This window comes from Lutra lutra, chromosome 6 (genome assembly GCF_902655055.1).
Source record: "Lutra lutra chromosome 6, mLutLut1.2, whole genome shotgun sequence".
Classification (NCBI taxonomy): domain Eukaryota; kingdom Metazoa; phylum Chordata; class Mammalia; order Carnivora; family Mustelidae; genus Lutra; species Lutra lutra.
In genome coordinates, this window is record NC_062283.1 from 94718810 (window position 1) to 94744276 (window position 25467).

Consider the following 25467-nt stretch of genomic DNA (forward strand, 5'->3'; position numbering starts at 1 on the left):
ACAAAGTCATAGAGCTGCAAGAAGAGGAGGAAATGAATGAAGAAAAAGAGAAGAAAATCATGTCTCAGCCCCAAGGTAAGGCTTTTTGGTGTAGAAAAACACGGTTTCTAAATGAATGGCACAAATTCATCTAAATGAACAAAATATGGATTATAAAAATGTTTAGTCTCTGAAAATTATGCTAGTTGAGAACAAATTTAATTGTTCCAATTCAAAACCAATATTTAAAGGCTCATGATGAAACCATTACTTTATTATTAAAAGGCATGGCTTATTTGTAATATTCTGTTTATGCTTTTCTGTTTCACTTTTATCAGTTCCGCAGCACAGGGCAGTGGTGCAAAAAGGGGTTTACCAGAAGTGAGTATTGAGTAAGTCTCATCTTAAAATAGTTTTGCAACATGTTATGCAAAATCACAGTTGCAGAAAAATCATTGAGAGCCATTAAGCAGATCAATTATACTATCTCTAGACTTGATATTTTTTTAGTCCTTTCTCTCTCTGTCTCTCTCTCTCTCTCTTTTTTTTTAAGATTGTTTATTTATTTGACAGAGAAAGAGACAGTGAGAGAGGGAACAAGTGGGAGAGGAAGAAGCAGGCTTCCCACCTACCAGGGAGCCTGATGTGGGGCTTGATCCCAGGCACTTAAGGACTGAGCTACCCAGGCACCCCTAGCCCATTCTCTTTGACAGAGCATGTTCTATTTGTACACATAGAACATCTGTCCATGCTCACCTTCAACCCTCTTGCAAGTATACCAATATATCAGAGGGAAGTTTTCACTTAATTGCAATTTGGGTTAAAATAAAAATATAGCCATATCATTTCAAGAATTGTAGGCAGGAAGATTTAACTAACTCCCAAATAGTCCATTTTCACCGCTAATTTTCTACTTCTCCTTGTGTATCGTGCACAGAAAAATAAGCTTACTATGCAATAAGAAATTTGCTTTTCTAGGAGTTATCTGTTGTATTCTTTTTTTCCTTTCTTTTTAGTAATTTTTCTAAGCTTATTTAGATTTAGACATCACTCTTTGAGTGTAGGTAACAGGATAAGAGAAATTTGCTTCAGATAGTCCTTATCTTTTGGTTCTGTGGTCTTTAATGCTGTTCTTGGATTCTTAATTGAATCCAATAATCTTGGATTCTTAATTCTTTTTTTAAAATTTATTTTATTTAATTTTTTAAGATTTTATTTATTTGTTTGACAGAGATCACAAGTAGGCAGAGAAGCAGGCAGAGAGAGAGGGAGAAACAGGCTTCCTGCTGAGCAGAGAGCCTGATGCTGGGCTGGATCCCAGGACTCTGGGATCATGACCTGAGCCGAAGGCAGAGGCTTAACCCTCTGAGCCACCCAGTCGCCCCTGGATTCTTAATTCTTAAGAACATGGACTTTGTTTTGGACACAAGGATTTGAATCTAGGATCCTTTGCCTCCTGGTGTTGGGGCAGCGGGCAGGAGATTTTTAAGGCTCATTTCCTCCTCTGTCAAATGAGGTTGAATTGTACACCCCTTATAAATTTGTAATGAGAATTAAATAACATATGAAAGTGTTAGCATAGTAGTTGGCACATTGTAACTGAGCAATATGTATCAGTTGTCTTTATTTTATTTTTTTTTAAGATTTTACTTATTTGTGTCAGAGAGCAGGGGAGCAACAGGAAGACGGAGAAAGCAGGCTCCCCACTGAGCAAGGATCCAATGCAGGACTCGATCCCAGGACCCTGGGATCATGACCTGAGCTGAAGGCAGATGCTTAACTGACTGAAACACCCAGGTGTCCCCAGTTATCTTTAATATAAGTATTAGCATTATGGGGTTTATATATTTTTAAATGAGCTGATGTCTGCTAATAATTGTACCTTCAAATATTGAGCTTTCAAAGTGTGTCTTAGTCCACGTAGGCTATATGCTATAGCAAAAATACACGAGACTTTATGGCTTATAAATAGCAGAAGTTTACTTTGTCACAGTTCTGGAGACAGGAAAGTCCCAAGATCAAGGTGCCAACAGATTTGGTATCTAGTGAGAGCCTGCCTCCTGGTTCACAGATGGCTGTCTCCTTGCTGTGTTCTCACATGATGGAAGGGGCAGAGAGCTCTCTGGGGACTCTTCTATAAGAACATGAATCCCATTCTCGAGGGTTCCATCCCCATGACCTAATCACGTCCCAAGGCCCCACCTCCTAATATCATCACATTGGGGATTAGGTTACAACATTCAAATTTTGGGCAGACACAAACATTCAGTGTATAGGAAAAGGTTAGAAACTATATTCTCTGGTAAACTGTATTTTGAGTAATGATGGTTTGTTTGCAGTGCTGAGGTACAGATTTTCTCATATCTAGAAATCATCTAGATATCAAGGTATTTAATATCTTAAACACTAACCTATTTATTTTATAATCTTCTTTATATATTTCCACAAACAATATTTTATGTAGAGAAAATATATGCAAGAAGATGTGCCTATGAATCAGAATATTTTTCTAGTCTGAGTGTACTGGAGAAAAATTTATATTATATGACATACAACATGGTTTCTTCAAAAAGCTTACTGGTAGATTGAAATAAAGAGATGCTAATATTATCAGGGAATATTTTTGTAGAGACTGTAGGTATAAAATTTTCAAAGCAGGGATTTATACACTGCAGTCTAGCTGATTAAGGATGCCTGTTCCCACCATGAAACAGAGACATGTTCAAATTAGAATAATTAGATGAAGGTTTATAAATAAAGGTAATATTATAATGGTATAGGCAGAGTGGAAATCTTAGGGACTGTCATACTGTCATACTCCAGGCCTGAGAACCATGAGTAGGGAGAGGTTTTCAGAACCAAGAAGGAGAGGGAATCATGTAGAACAGACCATCTTAGAGGAATAGTGACCTTCTGTTAGGAACACAGATAGTCCTTCTGCTTGGAATAAATTCCCCGACCTCATCCCCTGCTTCTGCTCTCCTGTTAGATCTCTCTCTTGGCTAAACCCAAGGCAAGCCAAAGAGAGGAGCCTGTTGCAATCATTCATTAAGATCAACCATCCAGGGTAGAGAGCAGAATGGAAGAAGGTAGAAAGTAAATCTGAAGGGCAAACAGAAGGTATGCTCACACATGCTGACATTATTAAAATCTTTAAAAAAGATTTAATAAAATTCTTTATTTTTCCTTGTTATTATATTCATTGGTGGCTAGTGTTTATAAACAAGTTGAAGCTTTATAAACATGCACTAGACAAGATCCTTCCAGGAATTTTTGAGCTACTTTTTAAACAATAAGAGAAAAGAACATGGCTTAAAATCCCTGTTTTGTTTAAAAAGAAAAAAAGTGTTAGATCCATATTCTTCAATCTCTTTATACCAGGGTGTCACCCTCTAAAATGTTATCTTAGTGTCCTGAGCTCCCAAGTTCTGCTCGGTGCTTACTTTTGTCATTCATTCACCCATCATTCAACAAATATTTTTAAGAATCTCTAATGTCGTAGGTATTGTGTTAGGCTTTGGGTAAAAAGTAGTAAGTGGAAATATAATCTCCATTCTGAATCTAAAAATATTTTTTGAAACCAATGGTTTAGTAGATAACTATTTTGAGTGACATAAAGACTTACCTAATTTAGCAAATCTGTGTTCATCAAGGTAATCATCTAGAACAACAGAACCACAAAATCACGGAAAAGTCCAAATCTAATATTTAAACACAAAAATTTGAGACCTTGCATGGCAGGCACTTATATATGAAGGGCCTTAGACTTTTTTTTTTTTAAGATTTTATTTATTCATTTGACAGACAGAGATCACAAGTAGGCAGAGAGGCAGGCAGAGAGAGGAGGAAGCAGGCTCCCCGCTGAGCAGAGAGCCCGATGCGGGGCTCGATCCCAGGATCCTGGGATCATGACCTGAGCTGAAGGCAGTGGCTTTAACCCACTGAGCCACCCAGGCACCCTGGGCCTTAGACTTTTTAGATAGCATATTTCTTCCCTGTCAAAGAAAGACCTTTATCTTAAATTTTAAGCTGTCCAATTCTGGAAAAACTTATCCAAATATGATTTGTGGGACAAGGCACAGGGCACTAGCAGGATCTAGAAAGCACTGCCCAATATAGTAACCAAAGAACTGGTAATGTTCACCGTGATGTTCTACTCTCTGCAGTCCAATAGAGTGGACACTAATAACCACCAGTTATGGTGGCCATTGGGCACTGAAAATGTCACTGAGACTGAGAAACTGAATTTAAATTTTTGCTTAATCTTAATTAATTTAAATAGCTACCTGTGGCTACAATAGGGGACGGTGTGAATCTAAAACAAGATATGTTGGGGCGCCTGGGTGGCTCAGTGGGTTAAGCCGCTGCCTTCGGCTCAGGTCATGATCTCAGAGTCCTGGGATCGAGCCCCGCATCGGGCTCTCTGCTCAGCGGGGAGCCTGCTTCCTCCTCTCTCTGCCTGCCTCTCTGCCTGCTTGTGATCTCTCTGTCAAATAAATAAATAAAATCTTAAAAAAAAATATTAAAACAAGATATGCAAGATGGGGCTTGCCATCTTAATCTCATTTCCCTTTTCAACAGGGTTAATGACAGCTGTTCATTTACTCAGACAACATCATGTGTCCAGCAGCGTGTCATGAAGAGAGGAAATCAGAGATAGGTTCTAAGAAGTAACAAGTGAGGCAAGGAGGTGGAGATATCAGAATGCTTGTGTTTTGCTAGTGTAAGTGTAAAACAGTGCAGCTTCTGTGAAAAACGGTATGATGATACGACAAAAAAAATTATACAGAGAATTACCATGGGATCCAGCAATTCCACTTCTGGGTAGATACACCAGAAAAATGAAAGCAATGACTGAAAAAGAAATATTATTCAGCCTTTAAAAGGAAAAAGATTCGGACACACATGCTGTAACATAGATAAACCTTGAAGCTATAATGCCGAGTGAAACAAGCCAGTTATGAAAGGACAAAGATTGTGCCATTCTACTTATGGGAATGTCTAGAGTAGTTAAATTCATAGAGACAGAAAGTAGAGTGGTGGCAGCTAGGGGTGGGGAAGTGGGGGATTGGAGAATTAAGTGTTTAATGGGTACAGAGTTGTCAGTTGGGAGGGTAGATAAAAAATTATGGAAATGGATGGTGATGGTCACGTGACAATGCTAATGTACTTTTGGAGCTGAACTTTACACTTTAAAATGATGACAAAGGTATATTTTATGTCACATATATTGTATCACACACAAAAAAGACAGGTGAAACATACGTCCTCAAGGAGTTTGCAAATTAGTATGGTGAAGAGAAATGGTGGTTGGGGATTGCTACATGGTGTGGGGATAAAAAATGACTATTCACTGAGGGTGGTGGAGGAGATTGAGAGCGGTGGCTGGGCTAGATGACCTGCCAATCCTGAGATTCAATGGGTTTATGAACGCTTCAAATTTGGGATGGCAGGAGGATACAAAATGTGTATACAGAGGACAGGACTTCATTTCATGTAGCTGCTATGGCTCTCTCCAAGTGCTTGTCCTGCTTTATTTGTGTTTAACCTAAAGTCCTCATCCATACTCCTGGTTCAAAAAATCTGCACTGGAGGTGAGAGCCAAGATCTCCAGAAAAAAATGTATAAAACATAGGAGACATACCTGGGAGCCTAGAAGGGGGTGGGCATAGCAATTGCAGAAAGCCCAGGTCAGTCTAGACTTTGTTATTATCAGTATCTTTAGCCGTTCCGCATCTAAGTCTCGAAGATCCCACTCTCTGATAACCAACTTGCATTTTCCAACTGAATCTCTCTAATCCCCCACTGCACAATTCCTTGACACGCTGGAGCCTCCCATCCATTCACCTAACACCTTTTCACTTTGCTTCAACACGGTCATTCATGTCCTCTTTTCTCTCCTTGGTTTAAATGCCATGTCCCTTCCTTATAATCATTCCCTTGCATAGATGCTCCACACTCTTGTTCCTCTCTCCTCCATCATATTCAGCCGGCAACTCCAAACTCTGGTTGTATCTGGACCTCTGCCTAGCTTTATTTGAACCCAAATAGGCAAACGAGGCTGGTGAGAATACACAACTCTACCAACTGGCCTCCCTTCATATCATGGTCCCTGACTTCAAATGAACCCTTAGGGTTAACCAGTAATCTGACTATACTTTCAAAGTCTATTTACCGTGTCACTGTCCCTGGATGATATTTCATACTTTCTATCCTCTTCTCAAACTTCTTCTCTTTCCATTGATAACCTTGCTTCTTCATTGATAAAACATTTTTCTGCCTCCGCGTCTGTGCTCATATGTTCTGCTTCCACCCCCAGCTATCAGAAAAGAATTCTATTTTATCTATCTTCTCCAATTTAACCCCAATATTCCTTTTGTGCATTGGATCCCACCCCTGCTCATCTATTCAAGAATATTGCTACAACAATGATCTTTACTCCTCGGCATCATCACTTTTTCCTTCTCTTTTAGTTCATGGCCATGAGCATACAAACAGGCATATCTTCTAATCAAAAATAAAAATCTCTCTCTTGACCATATATTTCTTCCAGCTATTGGCCCATTTTCTGACTCCATTTGCTCTTTTTTCATTCTCTCTGGGCCCAATCCAGACAGGCTTTGATCACTACACACCACCAGAATTCTTAGCAAGTGTGCCAGTGACTTCCAGGTGGCCAAGCCCATTGCTGTTTTCAGTTCTAATTTTACCCACTTTAGCAGCATTTGATAGAGTTAGTGATTCTTGAAATATTGTTTTAATTTGGCTTCCGGAATACCACTGTTTGTGTTTGTTAGTCTAACTCCTATATCACTGATTATACCTTCTCATTCTCCTTTTCTGATTCTTCATCTTCCTGATCTCTGACTTTTAGAGAGTCCTGGGCTCAGATTTCACACATTTAAATTCTATCTGCGGGTGCCTGGGTGGCTCAGTTGTTAAGCATCTGCCTTTGGCTCAGGTCATGATTCTAGGACCGTGGGATAGAGCCCCAACTCCATCGGGCTCCCTGCTAGGTGGGAAGCCTGCTTCTCCCTTTTCCACTGCCCCTGCTTGTGTTCCCTCTCTTGGTGTCTCTGTCTCTTCATCAAATAAATAAATAAAATCTTTAAAATAAATAAATAAGTAAATAAATCCTATCTGCACATCACCTATATGCTAAACACTCCCAATTAATGGCATTATCATAGACTCATCTATCTAAATGCCTTCTTGGCAACTCCAAACTTAAAGTGTCCAAAATGGAACTCAGTCCCTAGCAACCCTTTCCTCCCCTCCCCCAACCTCACAACTTACTTCTCAAGCAGTCTTCCCCGGTTAGCATAAGAAACCTCTTTTCTTGGGGCGCCTGGGTGGCTCAGTGGGTTAAGCCGCTGCCTTCGGCTCAGGTCATGATCTCAGGGTCCTGGAATCGAGTCCCACATCGGGCTCTCTGCTCAGCAAGAAGCCTGCTTCCCTCTCTCTCTCTCTCTGCCTGCCTCTCCGTCTACTTGTGATCTCTCTCTGTCAAATAAATAAATAAAATCTTTAAAAAAAAAAAAAAAGAAACCTCTTTTCTTCTAATTGCTCATCCTGATCCTTTTTACTCTATCACGTCCTACATTCAGTTAATCAGCCAGTCTTGTCAGCATCTCCTTGGAAATATATCCAGAACCTGCCCACTTCTTACCAGCTGTACTGCTGGGGGTTTGAATCAGTGAGGGTTGTCAGAGAAACAGAACCATGTATATATGAATGAAACATATATATTATGGAGGCTGAGAACTTCCAAGATCTGTAGTCGGCAAGATGGAGACCCAGGAAAGTCCGGGGTATAATTCCTGTCTGAGTCCAAGTGCCTGAGAAGCAGGAGAGTAAATGGTGTCACTTCCAGTTTGAGGGCAAGTCAGAAGGCAGGAAAAAACTGATGTCCCAGCTCAAAAACAGGCCCAAAGAGGACAAATTTTCCCTTCCCCAGCCTATTGTTCTATTCAGGCCTTCAACAGAGTGGATGAGGCCCACCCATACTAGGGAGGGCAATTTGCTTTACTCATTCTATAGACTGAATCTATAATGGTGTAGAGGATATAAATCTCCCCTGCAGAAGAATTTGTAAAATTGGGCTTCTTCCACCCTCTTCTCTAATTCGTCAACACAACAGTTTAAAAAAAAAAAAAAAAGCCATATCAGGTTACCCTTCTACTAAAAATTCTTTGATGTTTCCCTTTCTCAATCAAGGTAAAGTATTAAAACTATCATGACGACCAAGGCCCTACATACTCTGTTCTCCACCCCTAGCTCCACCACCCATTGTCTTTCTCCCAATCATTCTGTTCCACCCACATTGACCCTACTCCTAGAAGCTAAGCATCCTCCTGCCTCAGGGCCTTTACATCTGCAGATCTCTCTGGTTGAAATAGTCATAACTCAAATAGCCACACTGTTTCCTCCCTCACACTGTTTTATCTTAGAGGCCTTTGGAATAAACCCGTTTTTTTTTTTGTTTTGTCCTTAGTTTTTTATAACACCCCTCATCTCTCTTATTTTGTTTTACTTTTAAAATTAATTTCATGTTTTGGAACAATTTTAGATTTACAGAAAAACTGCAAGGATAGTATAGAGGGTTCTTCAAACCTTGTTCCCATTTTCCTCTACTATTATAATCTTACAATTAGTATGGTTCATCACAACTAATGAACCAATCTTGATACTGTACTGCTAATGAAAGTCCATACTTTATTCAGAGTTTATTAGTTTTTTTAAAAGATTAATTTATTTATTTGAGAGAGGGAGAGATCAAGAGCAGGAACTTGGCGGGGTTGGGGGGGTGGATGGAGAATCTCAATCAGACTTCCTGCTGAAGGGAGCACCCTCTAAGGTTCCATTTCACAACCCTGAGATCATGACTTGAACTGAAATCAGGAAGCAGACTCTTAATGGACAGAACCACTTAGGTGACCTCTCCTTAGTTTTTACCCAATGGCCTTTTTCTGTTGTAGGATCCCATTCAGGATACTACACACATTTAGGTGTAATGTCTCCTTAGCCTCCTCTAGGCTATGGCCGTTTTTCAAACTTTCCTTGTTTTTGATGACATTGACAGCTTTGAGAAATATTGGTGGGGTATTTTGCAGGATGTTCCTCTGTTGGAATTTGATGTTTTTCTTATGATAAACTGGGGTTATGAGCCTGGGGAGGAAGGCCACAGAGGTAAAGTAACATTTTCATCATATATCAAGTGCTTATACTAACAATGATATATTTATGACTGTTAATGTTGACCTTGATCATTTGGCTGAGGCCCTGTTTTTTAGGTGTCTCCACTATGAAGTTACTCTTTTTCCCCCCTTCCATACCTTACATTTTGGGATTAGTCACTTTGAGCACCCCATACTTAAGGAGTGAGAAGTTATGTTCACATAAATTTTTACAAATTCTTCTGCAGGAGAGATTTATCACCTCTCCACCATTTATTTATTCATTCAACTACTTATATCATTAGAAACTCATGGATTTTCTTTTTACTTTGGATTGCAGTCTGATACCACTTTATTTGTTAATTTTCTCAAATTGTTCTAGCTTTAGCCATTGGGAACTCTCTCAGTTGGCTTCTGCATTTCTCTGAAACTCCCCATCAATGAGAGTTGTTTTTGTTTGTTGGTTGTTTTTTTGTGGGTTTTTTGTTTTTGTTGTTTTTGTTTTTGTTTTAGTATTTCCTAACTTTTGAGCCTCAGTCTTGTTTTTCGAGACACCACCATTTCACATAATACAACCTTTATCCGTTTATCTTTCCGCACTGGAATGCCAGGTCGTCGAGGACAGGACAGGGTCTCGGCGCTACTTTTAACCGGGAAAGCATCCCCAGTCCTTGAGTGGACTCTCCGTCGGTTCTGACTGAATGAATGAACCCGGCTGGGTCTCAGGGCTACTTGAAAGGGGTGAGTCCGAGGAGGCTCGGGCAAGACGGTGCTCAGCCTCCCTGCCCGCCGCCTGGCGGGTCCCTCAGGTGCACGCCAGCCCCAGCCTCTCGCAGTCACACCCACACCCAGAACCTGCCCCGCGCGTCCGCGCCGCGCCCAACGCAGCGGCCGGCAAACGTCACCAGCGCCAGGGGGATTCCCGGGGAAAGTCCGGGGCCTTCGGGCCCCCTCCCCGCGCGGAGATGAGGGAGCCGGTGAGGTGCTTCGAGCAGCCCGCGGAGAGCGCCCGTGGGCTCCCAGGAGAGCGGAGGCCGCCGGAGCGGGGCCGGGCCAGACCGCCTGCTCTCCGGACGCCCGGACTCCGGGCGGGGCGGAGTGGGGCGCGCGGGCGGCCGGCGCAGTCGTCCCGGGGCGGGGCCTGCTCCCCCAGCTGTGGGCGCTGCCGACACCAGGGGCTGGACGGGTGGCGTCCAGATGCGGCGGCGGCGGCGCGGAGCTCGGGCGACTGAGCAGCAGCCCAGTCCCGGCAGCGGGAGGCGCCGGGAGCCTCGCCGCCAGGCGTCTCGCAACAGGTTTCCTTCCGTCTCACGACTCCCAGCGTGGGACCCGCGCCCTTCTTGGTTCGCACGCTCCGTCCTGTTCCTGGTTCGTTTTCCGCCTTTGTACCTGATTTTCTCTCCTTAACTGCCCAGGAGCGAGGATGCGCCCCGCTAGGCTGAGAGCCGCGGGGGGCGCCGGCTGGCCTCGCTGGCTGGGGCCTGGAGGGGTGGCTTTAGGTTGATTTCGGGTCTGGCCCGAGGGCTCATGCCGCCGCCTCGCGCCTTAGGGAACTAGGCTCTGGGTTTCTCCTGTACAGCGGAGTGCCTTTCCGCCCCTCCCAATAGGCAAGGGACCGCGCATTTAGGGCTTCTTACAAATTATTTCAGGTACCTGTTGATAGGCTTTCCTTACTGAGTGTGCACCTAAGACTACTTTAGTTTTAATTCGAGAGGCTGAAGGTCTTCTGAATTACCAGGGACATTACTTCGCTGTGATCACCTGTTCTGTCCCTCCCTTCCTTCATTTACTTATGAGAGAGTGAGGGGGGGCGGGTGGGGAGGTGGTGGGAGAGAGAGAGAGAGACTGAGACTCTCAAGCAGGATCCACGCCCAGCGCAGAGCCCGACTCAGGGCATGATCTCAGGACACTGAGATCATGACTTGAGCAGAAATCAAGAGTCTGCCGCTTAACCAACTGAGCCACCCAGGTGCTGGTCACTCCCAATTTTAGGTTGCACTTTCTCAAAAACACTGGAATGGGTACTTCTGAACTTGAACTTAACAATGGGAATCAGGAGCCAGAAAATACGGAGAAATTGATATTGCCTTGGAATAGTTCCTTCCAAGCCCACATAAAAAGACTTTATTTTTTTTTTTAGAAGAATGAAGACAAGAAATAGTGGCAAGGTAACTTCAAGAACCACACGGTCCTGAGGGAATTCTAGACTTCTCTGACAATAGCTGCGATCTGTATTACTTCCTGTGGTTCTCATGCACTTGTTGAAGGCGTTTCTCAGCAAAGGGAGGAGTTGTTATTTCCACAGGGGTATCCAAAAATGACTCACAGCGCTGCTCATTTAATTGTGAGGCTTTGTTAATGAACTTTTGAAAAGTGAGGTTTGCTCTGGGTATGTGTAAAGTAAGACTAAGATGTAAAGTTCTTGTGCTGCTAAACTGGGACTGGTGGTATAGGAAGTAACAGTTCAAGTTTTCAGTTTCCTAAAGCGACTGATGGTACCGCCTACCAGCTAGGGTCACTAGGCTGATGTAAGATAAATATTCAAATCATGTGCTTTGCTGCAGAGGCCCAAGAGAAAATTAAGTAAAAACCATATGTTATTACTTTCACTGGTATGGCATGGTATGGTATGGTATGGTAGAAAAACATCATTTTACATAGGGATTGAATTTCACTCTCTGAATTCAAATATTTTGGACAGTTTGTCTTTAGGAAATTAGTGCCACATGAAAATATTTGAAGATGGTGGATACCTGTTGGAAGTGAAGATATTAAAATATTTAAGCTGATAGGTTCCAATGCAGCTGGATAGTGGCTCTTCAGAAAGGACTGTACACTGTCTTAAGACACAGTAGAGAAGGGGACAGCATCTCTGTTGGAGCTGAGTTGAGCTGAGGTCAGCCCAGCAAACAGTTATCAAGCACCTTCTCTGTGCCAGACTTTTCACAGAGCTCTGGTTATAGTCATGAATAAGATACGATGTTGCTGAAAAGGGCCATAAACATTAGTGTGGAAGGTTGGAAAATCCCATGAAGGAGACAGGCGCTCTGACAAATCTGTGTCCATGCTAGAGCTTCTGTCCCAATATGTTTCTGCAGATTTGAATGAACTGTGTCAGCATAATGAATAAGCTGTGCTTATTCAGTAAACATTTCATTGAGTGATTTAGCAATGCATTAATTAGAAAGGCATGATTCTTAAAGTGTTTAAATTAACCATATTTCATATTATTTAATAACTATGTTAAAAAAAAAAAAAACAGCTTCTTATTACCCCCAGACAATGGCAGACGCTCAGAGTTACTTACCTTTTAAAAACAGAGAGGCGGGGTGCCTGGGTGGCTCAGTGGGTTAAAGCCTCTGCCTTTGGCTCAGGTCATGATCCCAGGACCCTAGAATCAAGCCCTGTATCCAGCTCTCTGCTCAGCGGGGAGCCCGCTTCCCTTCCTCTCTCTCTGCCTGCCTCTCTGCCTACTTGTGATCTCTGTCTGTCAAATAAATAAATACACTCTTAAAAAAAATAAATAAAAACAGAGAGGCTAGTTAATGGCCTATAAGTTTATAATACCATATTGAAACAACTTTCTGGTTATTGTTTTTTAGAGTTCAAATCAATCCTTCCTAACACATCACAGCTGTACAAGTCAAATGTACAAGTCATTTAGTGATGACTAAATCTACTGTGTCACAGTTTACAGTTGAGATTAAAGTCTGGTGAGGTACTTTTGGACTGGATGCCAAAATATATTTAATTTCTACAATTCCATAAGGTATGCCACTAGTATTCCAACTAGTGGGGGAAAGAATGCCAAGTCTGAGACAAGTCTTCCTCAGTTTTCATATTTCACTTCTCCCTCGAGGGCCTCAAAGTTACTATGAGAAAGAAAGGATCAAATATGTTCTTCATCATTGTACTCCCTGACCTTGGTACAGGCATTACATCGTGGCAGGTATTAGGAAGTATTTATTGATTAAATAATGACCCTCAATGTAAGAGGGGAACTGCCAGGCAGATGGAGGGATAGTTGACTCAGCAGAAAGATCAGCACTGTACTGTCAGCCTGGTTAGTATGGGCACAGGGTGAGGGCTGGAGAGACAGATTGGGCCACATCACCAAGTCCCATGTGCCATGTTGGACCTGTGACTTCATGCTATAGAAGACTTCAGCAGATGAGTTAGATATGTGTTTTTGGAAAGACAATTTAGAATCAAAGTGGAGAATAGATTGGATGAGTACAATACTAGCCTTAGGGAGACACAGAGGAGATTACTATAATATTTGAGAAAAGAAATTGGAGAAGGTTTTAATCAGGCAGTGATAGTGAGGATTGGAAAAGAGGGAAGGAGCTGACATGTCTAATGAGAAGAACTTGACCACATCTTTAGGGGTGGGCAGTGAGGGAGAGGAAGGAGTTTAGGATGACTCCTACATGCCTAGTTAATGACTAGGATTGGAACATAAGTAGAAGAATAGGTTTGTGCTAAGGGACCATGGGGTCCTTATACAGTGCTTGGCACATAATTAGTGCTCATTAGTTTTTGAATGAATAATAATAGCTAAAATGTATAAAGTGCTTATTAGGGCCAGGCACTATTCTAGGCTCATTATGTGAATTCAGTCTTTTACTTCTCATTGTATTCCTGTGAGTTAGGTACGATAACTGACTACTTTTGACAGGTGAAGAAAGTGTAATGTTAGTAACTGATAGAGCTAGCAATTGATCCTATGCACTTGGTTCCAGAGCTTACATTCTGAACCACATTGCTTTGATATGGTATCTCTAAGAATGAATGAATGAATGCATGAGTGGATGAGTAAGTGAATGAATGAGTGAACAAAGTCTCAGACACAGTGGTCAACTCAAAGCACTGTCTTGACGTCAACAATTCTTCCTCATCCAGGGACGGCCCAATATATAAGATGGGCCCTCAGTGGCCCTATTGTGCTGTATGGCATCGCTCCCCCTACCTTCACCCCAAGATATATTTGGTTGCTCTAGGAATAAGCCTAGAAACTCCCCTTATCTTTACTCCTCCACACCCACTAAAGAATTTAATCAGTTCTTTCTCATAATCTGGGGAAAGCAGCTTTTTCTGCCCAAGGGTCCTATCTGCAAGCTTTAATAAAACCACCATTTTGCACTTAAAAAAAAAAAAAAAGAATAAGCCTAGAGTAATCAGAGAATTTATCCTGGGAATTTTAAGCACTGTTATGGAAACTCACTCTGGCTGTGAATTTCCAAAACTTCAACAAATGTGTCTTTGGAGCTGCCTTGATTACCACTCTCCCCAGACACTGATTGTTACTGCTTTGCATTTCTTAGGTGCAGTCAGTGATCTGCTGCTGAAATCTGTAGTATCCCTCATGTGGGGAAACAGAAATGTTGGCCAGGGGATATTAATCTACAGAGCAGGGTCCAATGGTAGAAGAATTGTTAACAAATTCTGGCAGGTGGAAAACTCCAAATCTTAGACTCCTGGTTTGTGATCTGCCTTCTAGGGTCCATTTTAGTCTGGTTTTACCCTGAAGCAGGTGCTTACCTGCCTCTAAATTCTAGAATCTTACTAAGTAAAGCTGGCCTGCAGTGTCCTCCTACCCCCCCCCCCCCCACCAGTCCTCTTGATTTTAATAGGCAAAATGACTCAGATTTCTAGGGGCTGGGGCCTGTTTTCTATTTTTAGTATCCAGGTAGATTCCTTTGGTCCCAATAAAATTATTTTTGACAAACAAGCCTAGCTTCCCACTTCCCCCCCAAATCTGGCCTCAGCTCTTCACTGTTCTCATAATTTTATGAGTTAGGTTAAGACTTTGATACTTGTTCAGCAAGCAGGGCCTAATTATCTTTTTCACAGAAACCTCTTCTTTGAACTATTGAAGGGTTATAAGCTCTGAATTAATATTCTACCCAAACTGAATCAGCAAACTCGTCTTAAGTTTGAAGTTTTAAAATACTTTCTCCACGTATGAAGGACATGTTTCATTCAGGATTTCTTCAGGCTTAACAGGAAATCATGGTATTTATAGCTTCCCACTATATGGGAGACATGAAGTCTTCTGGAATGATCCAGCCCACATGATCACCCTTTGGTCTGAAATCCTGTATGCCTGCCTGTAATTCATTCAGTGCTCTGATAAGAAACAGAAGGATTTTGGCTAATATTTCATGTGGCTTTGTCTTGCATCTTCATTTCAACTGTGGTTTCTCTGAGAGCAGAGCATCACTGAACTTGGAAGATTTCATAGGTCTCTCAGCTTCCTTCCAGTTATAATCATTCTGTGACTTTTGCTGATAATAAAGCCATCTGTTAGATTAAGCTGTTTGTTAGCCACTCCTTCTGAGGATACAGGACATTATTTGTGTATCTCATAGAAGTTCTTGATAAGGCTCAGTAATTTGGTAGTTTTTAATAAAAAGCACAGTTTTAGAATTGATAATTTCCAGTTACTCTTTTTGAACTAACTCAGCGTTTTCAACTTGATTTATGTGTTTTTTTTTTTTCTTTTCTTTTTAGTGGCTACAGTATCAAGGTAATCCAGAAAATACTTAGTTGCCTGGAAAAGTATTCCTCATTTTATGTACTTGTTTCCCTGTTCAAAGTTGTAAAAGAGATTCCATTACTCATTGCATAACTTATTGTGTAAAAATGTGAATTCTGACTTTAGAGAGGAGTGGAAATTGCTCTGTTGCTATCTTCATATGGAAACAGTGAACAAATATTGTTCTGTCTTCTGTTTCAGTTTCGGGATTGTGGTAATGCGCACCAGACCTCCTGGTTTTATTTCTTTTTCTTTCTTTCTTTCTTTTTTTTTTATTGTGTGCCTAGCTGTATTGATTAGTAACAAATATGTTGATTTGAGAAAGTAGCACCCAGTATGTAAGATGAACTGTATCATATTGTTAGATATCCTACATCCTCCTCCCTTCTTCCTTGATTACTACGTGGTAAACCAGAATGTGGTGATGTTAGCTAATAGTATTATTAGCTAACTCATTTCAAAGTACTCTCATATATGTTTTCTCTTTTTAATTCCCATAAAAACCTGGCAAAACAGAAATGGTAAGTATTATTGTTGTCATCTGTATTCGAATTTTATACTTGAGGAAGGACACACTTAGAGAAATTAAGTGACCACCCGATTACCCAGGAGGTCAGATACAGAGGTCCACTACACTGTGCTGTCAGTGCTTGACTGAAAGAGGCAAGTTCAGCATCTTCGGTCACATTCCTTGCAAATAGACGGTGAGGTTTACAGACAGGAGGTTTATGGGAAATACTGTGGGAGCAGCACTTGTCAGGGAGAGAGAGCATCAGGATTATGCAGAGGGAGAAATTGAACTTCAGCACATGCACAGTGGGACCTCAAGAGCAGTAAACTTTGGAGCAGGAATGGCCCTTCAGAATTGTTCTGCATGCAAGGGAGCTAGCTGGCCATTGGCATTCCCTGCATTGACTAGTCACTGGATATGGGCTACACCTACACCCAGGCACGAGGTGCAGATTCCTTCAGTCAAAGGCAATTCCTGGAGCTCTGAGCCTTCAGGAGCCAACATTTCTGGCAGCTGGGGGAGTGAGCGCCTTGGTCCTGAAGGGGTTCCAAATATCACATCATCCACAACCACTGGAAAATCCGAATATCTCATCTTCCACAACCATTGGAAGAGAGCATTCTCTGCTGCAGCCTTGTTTGTGTCTTTTGACCCAGACTGTTGTCCTGCTGAGTGGAGCCCAGAAAGTTGGCATTTTTTCCAAGGCCCTTAAGGATTTATAATAGCTGACACAGGTAGCGAGAAGACAAAGTAGCTTTAATCCTAGGAAGATGAGGAGCAGAAAGGAAGCCCAGTGTGCAAAGGCTGGGATGAGTGGAGAGATGGTGCCTCATAGAAAACTCATTTCTGACACCCACAGTTAACAAAAGCCCTCGGCTGTCCTGACGCAGAACAAAGTATAATGCATACTGGCCTTTGCTGTAATTCAGGACTTTACCATTGTTGAATGGCAAACAATTTTGTGATATTAACCTACGTTTTCTCTCTCGTTTCTCCCTTCTTCCCTCTCTCATCTTTCTATGCCTTTGAAAAGCCCAGACCAGTCCAGTGACTCTCAATATGTAGCCTGTAGATTATAATCATCAGAATTTCTTGGGAGTCTTTAAAAATAAGCCCCCAAACCAAACACCCAACAAAAAAGAAAACAGAAAGTCCAGGCCCACATTTGATATCTACTGGAACAGAATCTTTAAGAGTGGAGCCTATGAACTGTTATTTTCAAAAAATTTTCTCCAGGAGATTTTTATCCATACTATAATTTGAGAACCATTGACCTAGACTGTTATGCTTTTGATGGTGACCAAGCCTAGTGGGATTCTTTAAATAAGCAAGAAGTTATGAAAACTGGGACAACAGAGGAACATATGAGCCTTATTCCCAGCAGGTTTGATAGAGCTACATTTACCCCTTATCTTTCATAGAAATTCTCTGGTGTGGCCTTAAGAGACTGTCCTGAATTCTTTGGCTGGCTTCTGCCTCAGATTGCTGGAAAGAGAGAGAAATGGGTCTGATGTGGCCCTTTACCAGCTGGGTGAGAGATGCCAAATTCCTTGAATAGTCATGGGGAGTCAGTGAATTTATAGGAATCAGTAAACTTTCTAGGAGAATAAGAAGGTTCCAAGAAATTTATCTCCGATGAAGCTTTGAGATGCTGTTTTATAACTTCAAATGACCATCCAATAGGATGAGAAAGAGAACTATGACAAGAAAATGTATTTTCTTATTCATTGAAATAGGGAGTATTGTTTTTCAAAAGGGAAGACACTTTGAAACCTACCAGTTCTGAGTCTGGTCATTGCAGGAAGTATTAGTTACCTAAAGAAGAGTCTGATAAACTCATAGGACATTTATACTTTATGCTGGGTGCTCCAGGGTACATGGCAAACACAACAGGTACAGCCCCTTATGGAACTTAGGGGCAAGCAGAGGGGATGGGCAGTCAAACAGTTAACAATAGACTATAGTAAGTATCAGGAAAGAGGAAGTGCCAGAAGTTGTGAGATCATAGAGCCAGTCATCCAGCTCAGTCTGAGGTCAGACAGTTTCCCATTCTCCTGAAACGTATAAAAATAGAAACTATGAGGCTGGCTTTGGTTCCAAAAGAAAGGGTCTCTTTGTAACAAAGGAAAATCTTTTGGTCTATCTAGTTTAAAGTCGACCAGTCCTTCACGTGTGTGTGTGTGTGTATGTGAGTGTGTGTGTGTGTGTGTGTGTGTCCTCCGTGTGTGTGTGCAGTATGTGAACACACAGGTTGGCAAAAAGAGGTCAAGAACATGCCTCCTTCCTTTAATGAGGAAAATGGATAGCAAGGAGCAGAGAAGGAAATCTCCTTGCATCTCATTCGATGCGCCACTGCTTGAAGTTAATTAATATTTTATTTTATTTATTTTTTTAGATTTTTATTTATTTATTTGACAGAGATTACAAGTAGGCAGAGAGGCAGGCAGAGAGAGAGGGGGAAGCAGGCTCCCTGCTGAGCAGAGAGCCTATGTGGGACTCGATTCCAGGACCCTGAGATCACGACCTGAGCTGATGGTAGAGGCTTAACCCACTGAGCCACCCAGGCACCCCTTGAAGTTAATTAATATTTTAATATGTCATATATAGTAAAGAAAATACATGTAAAGCTCTGAAAATCATGGGCTTATATCCCAATTTTTTAAAAGTTAATTTTAAGGGGCGCCTGGGTGGCTCAGTGGGTTAAGCCGCTGCCTTCGGCTCAGGTCATGATCTCGGAATTCTGGGATCGAGCCCCGCATCGGGCTCTCTGCTCAGCAGGGAGCCTGCTTCCTCCTCTCTCTCTGCCTGCCTCTCTGCCTGCTTGTGATCTCTCTGTCAAATAAATAAATAAAATCTTTAAAAAAATAAAAATAAAAATAAAAGTTAATTTTAAGAATCTGAGGATAATGCCCTTGGAAGGTACTTGACAACTTTGCTTCCGGGCTCTGTTACAGATCAAGTTTGAAGCACATTTGCTCAGTGGTCAGTGTCTGTTCTTGCTCCTCATTCTTGGCCCTGGTGAGAGAGGGTGCAGCAATGGTGTTGAAGTTCAGAGCCTCCTTATGACCCGGCAGCTCATGCCAGGCCCTTGTTCTCCTTTTCTGGTCAGTTGTTGCTCTTTTAGTATTTCTGTACTGGCTTCTTTTCCCCCATTAATTATAAACTTCATCCAGGGCGGGAATTGTGATCTCTGGATTTTTAAACCTGTGAATCTCCTGCAGTTCTATTATACTCTATCACATTAAGCAAATAACCTATAGTATCTGAGATAAGAGGTGATCCCTGGGTTGAGAAAGTAACCAAATTAGTTCTCTTTTGAGAACATATTTCTTGTCTAACCTGATATCACAAAGCAAATATGCCAAGTGCTAACATGTGCATATTTATCCTGTGAATGTCTACTTTAATTACTAAAAATACCATCCACCTGGCAGAGTGTAGGGAAGGGAGGATTAAGTCATCAGGGAGCAGTACTTATTAGATGTAGATGGAGGAATGGAATGCTCTTCTGGGTCTCACTTAAGTCCACTTAAACACACGTCCACACCATCCAGCATCTTGGAATAACACTGATACTAAAACTTAGAGTTTATGCAGGGGCTCCTGGGTGGCTCAGTGGGTTAAGTGTCCACCTTCAGCTCAGGTCATGTTCCCAGGATCCTGGGATTGAGCCCTGAATCGGGTTCTTTGCTCAATGGGGAGTCTGCTTCTTCTTCTCCCTCTGCCCCTCCTGCTTGTTCTCTCTCAAATAAAAAAATAAAATCTTGGGGGAAAAAAAGCATACTTTAAGTGAAAATATAACTCAGGCTTGAAGTGTGACTTTCTGTGAACAGACATGTAATGTCCTGTGATGACCATTTACCATGTTTTCTTATATCTTTCTTCTCATGCCTTGGCATGTTCCTTGGTTTATTTCAAGTACAAATCAATTTATGCTCTAACTTTTTATCTTGCTTTTACTGTAATTACTGTATATAGGGGGTGCATGAATAGTTAGGGAATCGCTCTCGACCTTTGTTCTTCTACTTTCTATTTTGTGTAGTTATTGCTAAAGTACAGGTTAAAAATGAGGCCACTGTGAATCTGGTTGAATATGTTGTTAATTGTAAATTAGTTTAACTTTGATATTTTTTATTAAGAATTGGAATTTCTTAATAAAAGTCTATGTTGGTAAGATGAAATATTTTCTCCTTTTGAAAGCTCTTTAGGAGATGGGACTTGTTCCCTAAAGAATCAAAATGTCAGCAGTGTCAACTTATCTGAAAGAGGAAAATCCCAGTTAGTTAGTATGTTTTGTTTCATTGGAAAATTTGTCAAGTTTTTAATTGCCCTTTGTTGAAACTCAGTGCTATAAACACTTCCTCTTTTCTGTTGACATCGGCATACCTGTACCCACCACCAATAACACCATGAACACAGCTAAGGATATTTATTTATTTAGTAGAGAGTGAAAGCAAGCGCACAAGCAGGCAGAGTGGTAGGCAGAAGTGGAGAGAGAAGCAGGCTCCCCGCCGAGCAGAGAGCCCAATGTGGGACTCGATCCCAGGACCCTGGGACCATGACCTGAGCCAAAGGCAGCAGCCTAATTGACTGAGCCACCCAGGCATCCCAGAATAAGGATTTTTAAAGATTTATTTTTATTTTTTAAATTTTTTGAAAGATTTTCTTATTTATTTACTTATCAGAGAGAGAGAGAGTGAGAGACTGTGCATAAGCAGGGGGAGCGGCAGGCAGAGGCAGGGGGAGAACAGCAGGCTCCCCGCTGAGCAGGGAGTCCATGTGGGGCTTGATCCCAGGACCTTGGGATCATGACCTGAGCTGAAAGCAGACGCCTAACCAATTGAGCAACCCAGGCTCCCCTAAAAAATTATTTTTAATTGAAACATAGTATATAAATATTAGTTTTAGGTGTACAATATAGTGATTTGACATAGTATACATTACAAAATGCTCACCACCGTAAGTATAGTTACCATCTGTCACCAGACAACATTGTTACAATAATATTGGCTATATTCTCTATGCTGTACTTTACGTTCCTGTGACTTATATATTTTATAACAAGAAGTTTATCACCTTCATCTACTTCTCCTATCCTATCACCTCCCACCGCTCTGATACCACCAGTTTGCTCTCTGTAATTATGAGTCTGTATCTGTTTTATTTTTTCATTTGTTTTGAAATCATTCAGTATTTGTCTTTGTCTGACTTATTTCACTTAGCTTACTTAGTACCCTCTGCGCCCTTCCATGTACAGAAAATGTGTTTTCATTTTGTATTCTTTCCATTTTCTCCTAGTAACTAAAGCATAGATAAATATTATGTCCTGATTTCCCCACTCATTTTTGGCTAAGACAGTAAGTCTGAACTAATGTCTTATTTTTAATTTGTATTTATTTGCTAAATAGTAGATGATTTCATATTTTTATTAAGAATATTTTGTCTCTGTGAAATGCCTTTCTACATGTTTTGCTCAATAATTTATTGTCATGTTATTTTCTTACCAATTGGAATCATCTCTGCACATAATATCGAGTCCCTACACAATGTCTATTATGTTTTGTGCAAATATTTTCTTCCAGTCTCTTGTTTAATCCTTAATAATTGTTATTCTTTTTTGTTGCAGAGAGATTCTGCATTTCATTTAGTCAAATTTGGTTATCTTTTTCTTTGAGATTTCTTCCATAGCATCACATCTCACAGAAAGTTATTTTCCCAGAGTACCGATGTTCAACTTTACATCTCACAGAAAGTTATTTTCCCAGAGTACTGATGTTCAACTTTACTTTCTATTAGTGTTTCTGTTACTGAGTTTGCATTTTAGTTCTTTGATATCCCTGAGACATATTATAGAGTCTCCTGTAAGGATTAGAGAGGAATAAATTCTGGCTACTCGATTATACCAGCCTAGTTGCTTAAAATTCTTTTCCTTCACTTTACTTTTTGATGGTTTCCTTCACTTTACTTTTTTATTCAGATACTAGATTTTATACATAATTGGTCTATTTCTTAATGTTGTGTTCATGTCCATTAATCTAATTTTATTTTATTTTATTTTTTTCTTAAACATATATTTTTATCCCCAGGGGTACAGGTCTGTGAATCGCCAGGTTTACACACTTCACAGCACTCACCATAGCACATACCCTCCCCAGTGTCCATAACCCCACCCTCCTCTCCCAACCCCCTCCCCCCATCAACCCTCAGTTTGTTTTGTGAGATTAAGAGTCACTTATGGTTTGTCTCCCTCCCAATCCCATCTTGTTTCATTTACTTTTCTCCTACCCCCTTAACCCCCCATGTTGCATCTCCTATCCCTCATATCAGGGAGATCATATGATAGTTGTCTTTCTCCGATTGACTTATTTCGCTAAGCATGATACCCTCTAGTGCCATCCACGTCATCGCAAATAGCAAGATTTCATTTCTTTTGATGGCTGCATAGTATTCCATTGTGTATATATACCACATCTTCTTTATCCATTCATCTGTTGATGGACATCTAGGTTCTTTCCATAGTTTGGCTATTGTAGACATTGCTGCTATAAACATTCGGGTGCACGTGCCCCTTCGGATCACTACGTTTGTATCTTTAGGGTAAATACCCAGTAGTGCAATTGCTGGGTCATAGGGTAGTTCTATTTTCAACATTTTGAGGAACCTCCATGCTGTTTTCCAGAGTGATTGCACCAGCTTGCATTCCCACCAACAGTGTAGGAAGGTTCCCCTTTCTCCGCATCCTCGCCAGCATCTGTCATTTCCTGACTTGTTAATTTTAGCCATTCTGACTGGTGTGAGGTGATATCTCATGGTGGTTTTGATTTGTATTTCCCTGATGCCGAATGATATGGAGCACTTTTTCATGTGTCTGTTGGCCATCTGGATGTCTTCTTTGCAGAAATGTCTGTTCATGTCTTCTGCCCATTTCTTGATTGGATTATTTGTTCTTTGGCTGTTGAGTTTGCTAAGTTCTTTATAGATTTTGGACACTAGCCCTTTATCTGATATGTCGTTGACAAATATCTTCTCCCATTCTGTCAGTTGTCTTTTGGTTTTGTTAACTGTTTCCTTTGCTATGCAAAAGCTTTTCATCTTGATAAAATCCCAATAGTTCATTTTTGCCCTTGCTTCCCTTGCCTTTGGCGATGTTCCTAGGAAGATGTTGCTGAGGCTGAGGTCGAAGAGGTTGCTGCCTGTGTTCTCCTCAAGGATTTTGATGGATTCCTTTCTCACATTGAGGTCCTTGATCCATTTTGAGTCTATTTTCGTGTGTGGTGTAAGGAAATGATCCAATTTCATTTTTGTGCATGTGGCTGTCCAATTTTCCCAACACCATTTATTGAAGAGGCTGTCTTTTTTCCATTGGACATTCTTTCCTGCTTTGTTGGAGATTAGATGACCACAGAGTTGAGGGTCTATTTCTGGGCTCTCTATTCTGTTCCATTGATCTATGTGTCTGTTTTTGTGCCAGTACCATGCTGTCTTGATGATGACAGCTTTGTAATAGAGCTTGAAGTCTGGAATTGTGATGCCACCAACTTTGGCTTTCTTTTTCAATATTCCTTTGGCTATTCGAGGTCTTTTCTGGTTCCATATAAATTTTAGGTATATTTGTTCCATTTCTTTGAAAAAAATGAATGGTACTTTGATAGGAATTGCATTAAATGTGTAGATTGCTTTAGGTAGCATAGACATTTTCACAATATTTATTCTTCCAATCCAGGAGCATGGAACATTTTTCCATTTCTTTGTGTCTTCCTCAATTTCTTTCATGAGTACTTTATACTTTTCTGTGTATAGATTCTTAGTCTCTTTGGTTAGGTTTATTCCTAGGTATCTTATAGTTTTGGGTGCAATTGTACATGGGATGGACTCCTTAATTTCTCTTTCTTCTGTCTTGTTGTTGGTGTAGAGAAATGCAACTGATTTCTGTGCATTGATTTTATATCCTGACACTTGACTGAATTCCTGTACAAGTTCTAGCAGTTTTGGAGTGGAGTCTTTTGGGTTTTCCACATATAGTATCATATCATCTGCAAAGAGTGATCGTTTGACTTCTTCTTTGCCGATTTGGATGCCTTTAATTTCCTTTTGTTGTCTGATTGCTGAGGCTAGGACTTCTAGTACTATGTTGAATAGCAGTGGTGATAACGGACATCCCTGCCGTGTTCCTGACCTTAGCGGAAAAGCTTTCAGTTTTTCTCCCTTGAGAATGATATTTGCGGTGGGTTTTTCATAGATGGCTTTGATAATATTGAGGTATGTGCCGTCTATCCCTACACTTTGAAGAGTTTTGATCAGGAAGGGATGCTGTACTTTGTCAAATGCTTTTTCAGCATCTATGGAGAGTATCATATGGTTCTTGTTCTTTCTTTTATTAATGTGTTGTATCACATTGATTGATTTGCGGATGTTGAACCAACCTTGCAGCCCTGGAATAAATCCCACTTGGTCGTGGTGAATAATCCTTTTAATGTACTGTTGAATCCTATTGGCTAGTATTTTGGCGAGAATTTTTGCATCTGTGTTCATCAAGGATATTGGTCTGTAGTTCTCTATTTTGATGGGATCCTTGTCTGGTTTTGGGATCAAGGTGATGCTGGCCTCATAAAATGAGTTTGGAAGTTTTCCTTCTATTTCTATTTTTTGGAACAGTTTCAGGAGAATAGGAATTAGTTCTTCTTTAAATGTTTGGTAGAATTCCCCCGGGAAGCCGTCTGGCCCTGGGCTTTTGTTTGTTTGGAGATGTTTGATGACCGTTTCAATCTCCTTACTGGTTATGGGTCTGTTGAGGCTTTCTATTTCTTCCTGGTTCAGTTGTGGTAGTTCATATGTCTCTAGGAATGCATCCATTTCTTCCAGATTGTCAAATTTGTTGGCGTAGAGTTGCTCATAGTATGTTCTTATAATTGTCTGTATTTCTTTGGTGTTTGTTGTGATCTCTCCTCTTTCATTCATGATTTTATTGATTTGGGTCCTTTCTCTTTTCTTTTTGATAAGTCTGGCCAGGGGATTATCAATCTTATTAATTCTTTCAAAGAGCCAGCTCCTAATTTTGTTGATTTGTTCTATTGTTTTTTTGGTTTCTGTTTCATTGATTTCTGCTCTGATCTTTATGATTTCTCTTCTCCTGCTGGGTTTAGGGTTTCTTTCTTGTTCTTTCTCCAGCTCCTTTAGGTGTAGGGTTAGGTTGTGTACCTGAGACCTTTCTTGTTTCTTGAGAAAGGCTTGTACCGCTATATATTTTCCTCTCAGGACTGCCT

General features: G+C 41.0%; 1 protein-coding gene across 2 annotated transcripts in view; it reads left to right on the top strand.

Annotated features, from left to right (window-relative positions):
* The first annotated feature begins 336 nt into the window (after positions 1-336).
* Positions 337-25467, top strand: part of STX11 (syntaxin 11) — a 53263-nt gene continuing 28132 nt past the window's right edge. The window contains exon 1 of one of the 2 annotated variants that reach the window (XM_047734017.1): positions 337-360. The gene's annotated coding sequence lies outside the window, so the exon portion shown is untranslated. Of the gene's footprint in view, positions 361-10350; positions 10524-25467 lie in introns of those variants that run through there. The other variant, XM_047734018.1, reaches the window with a different exon arrangement.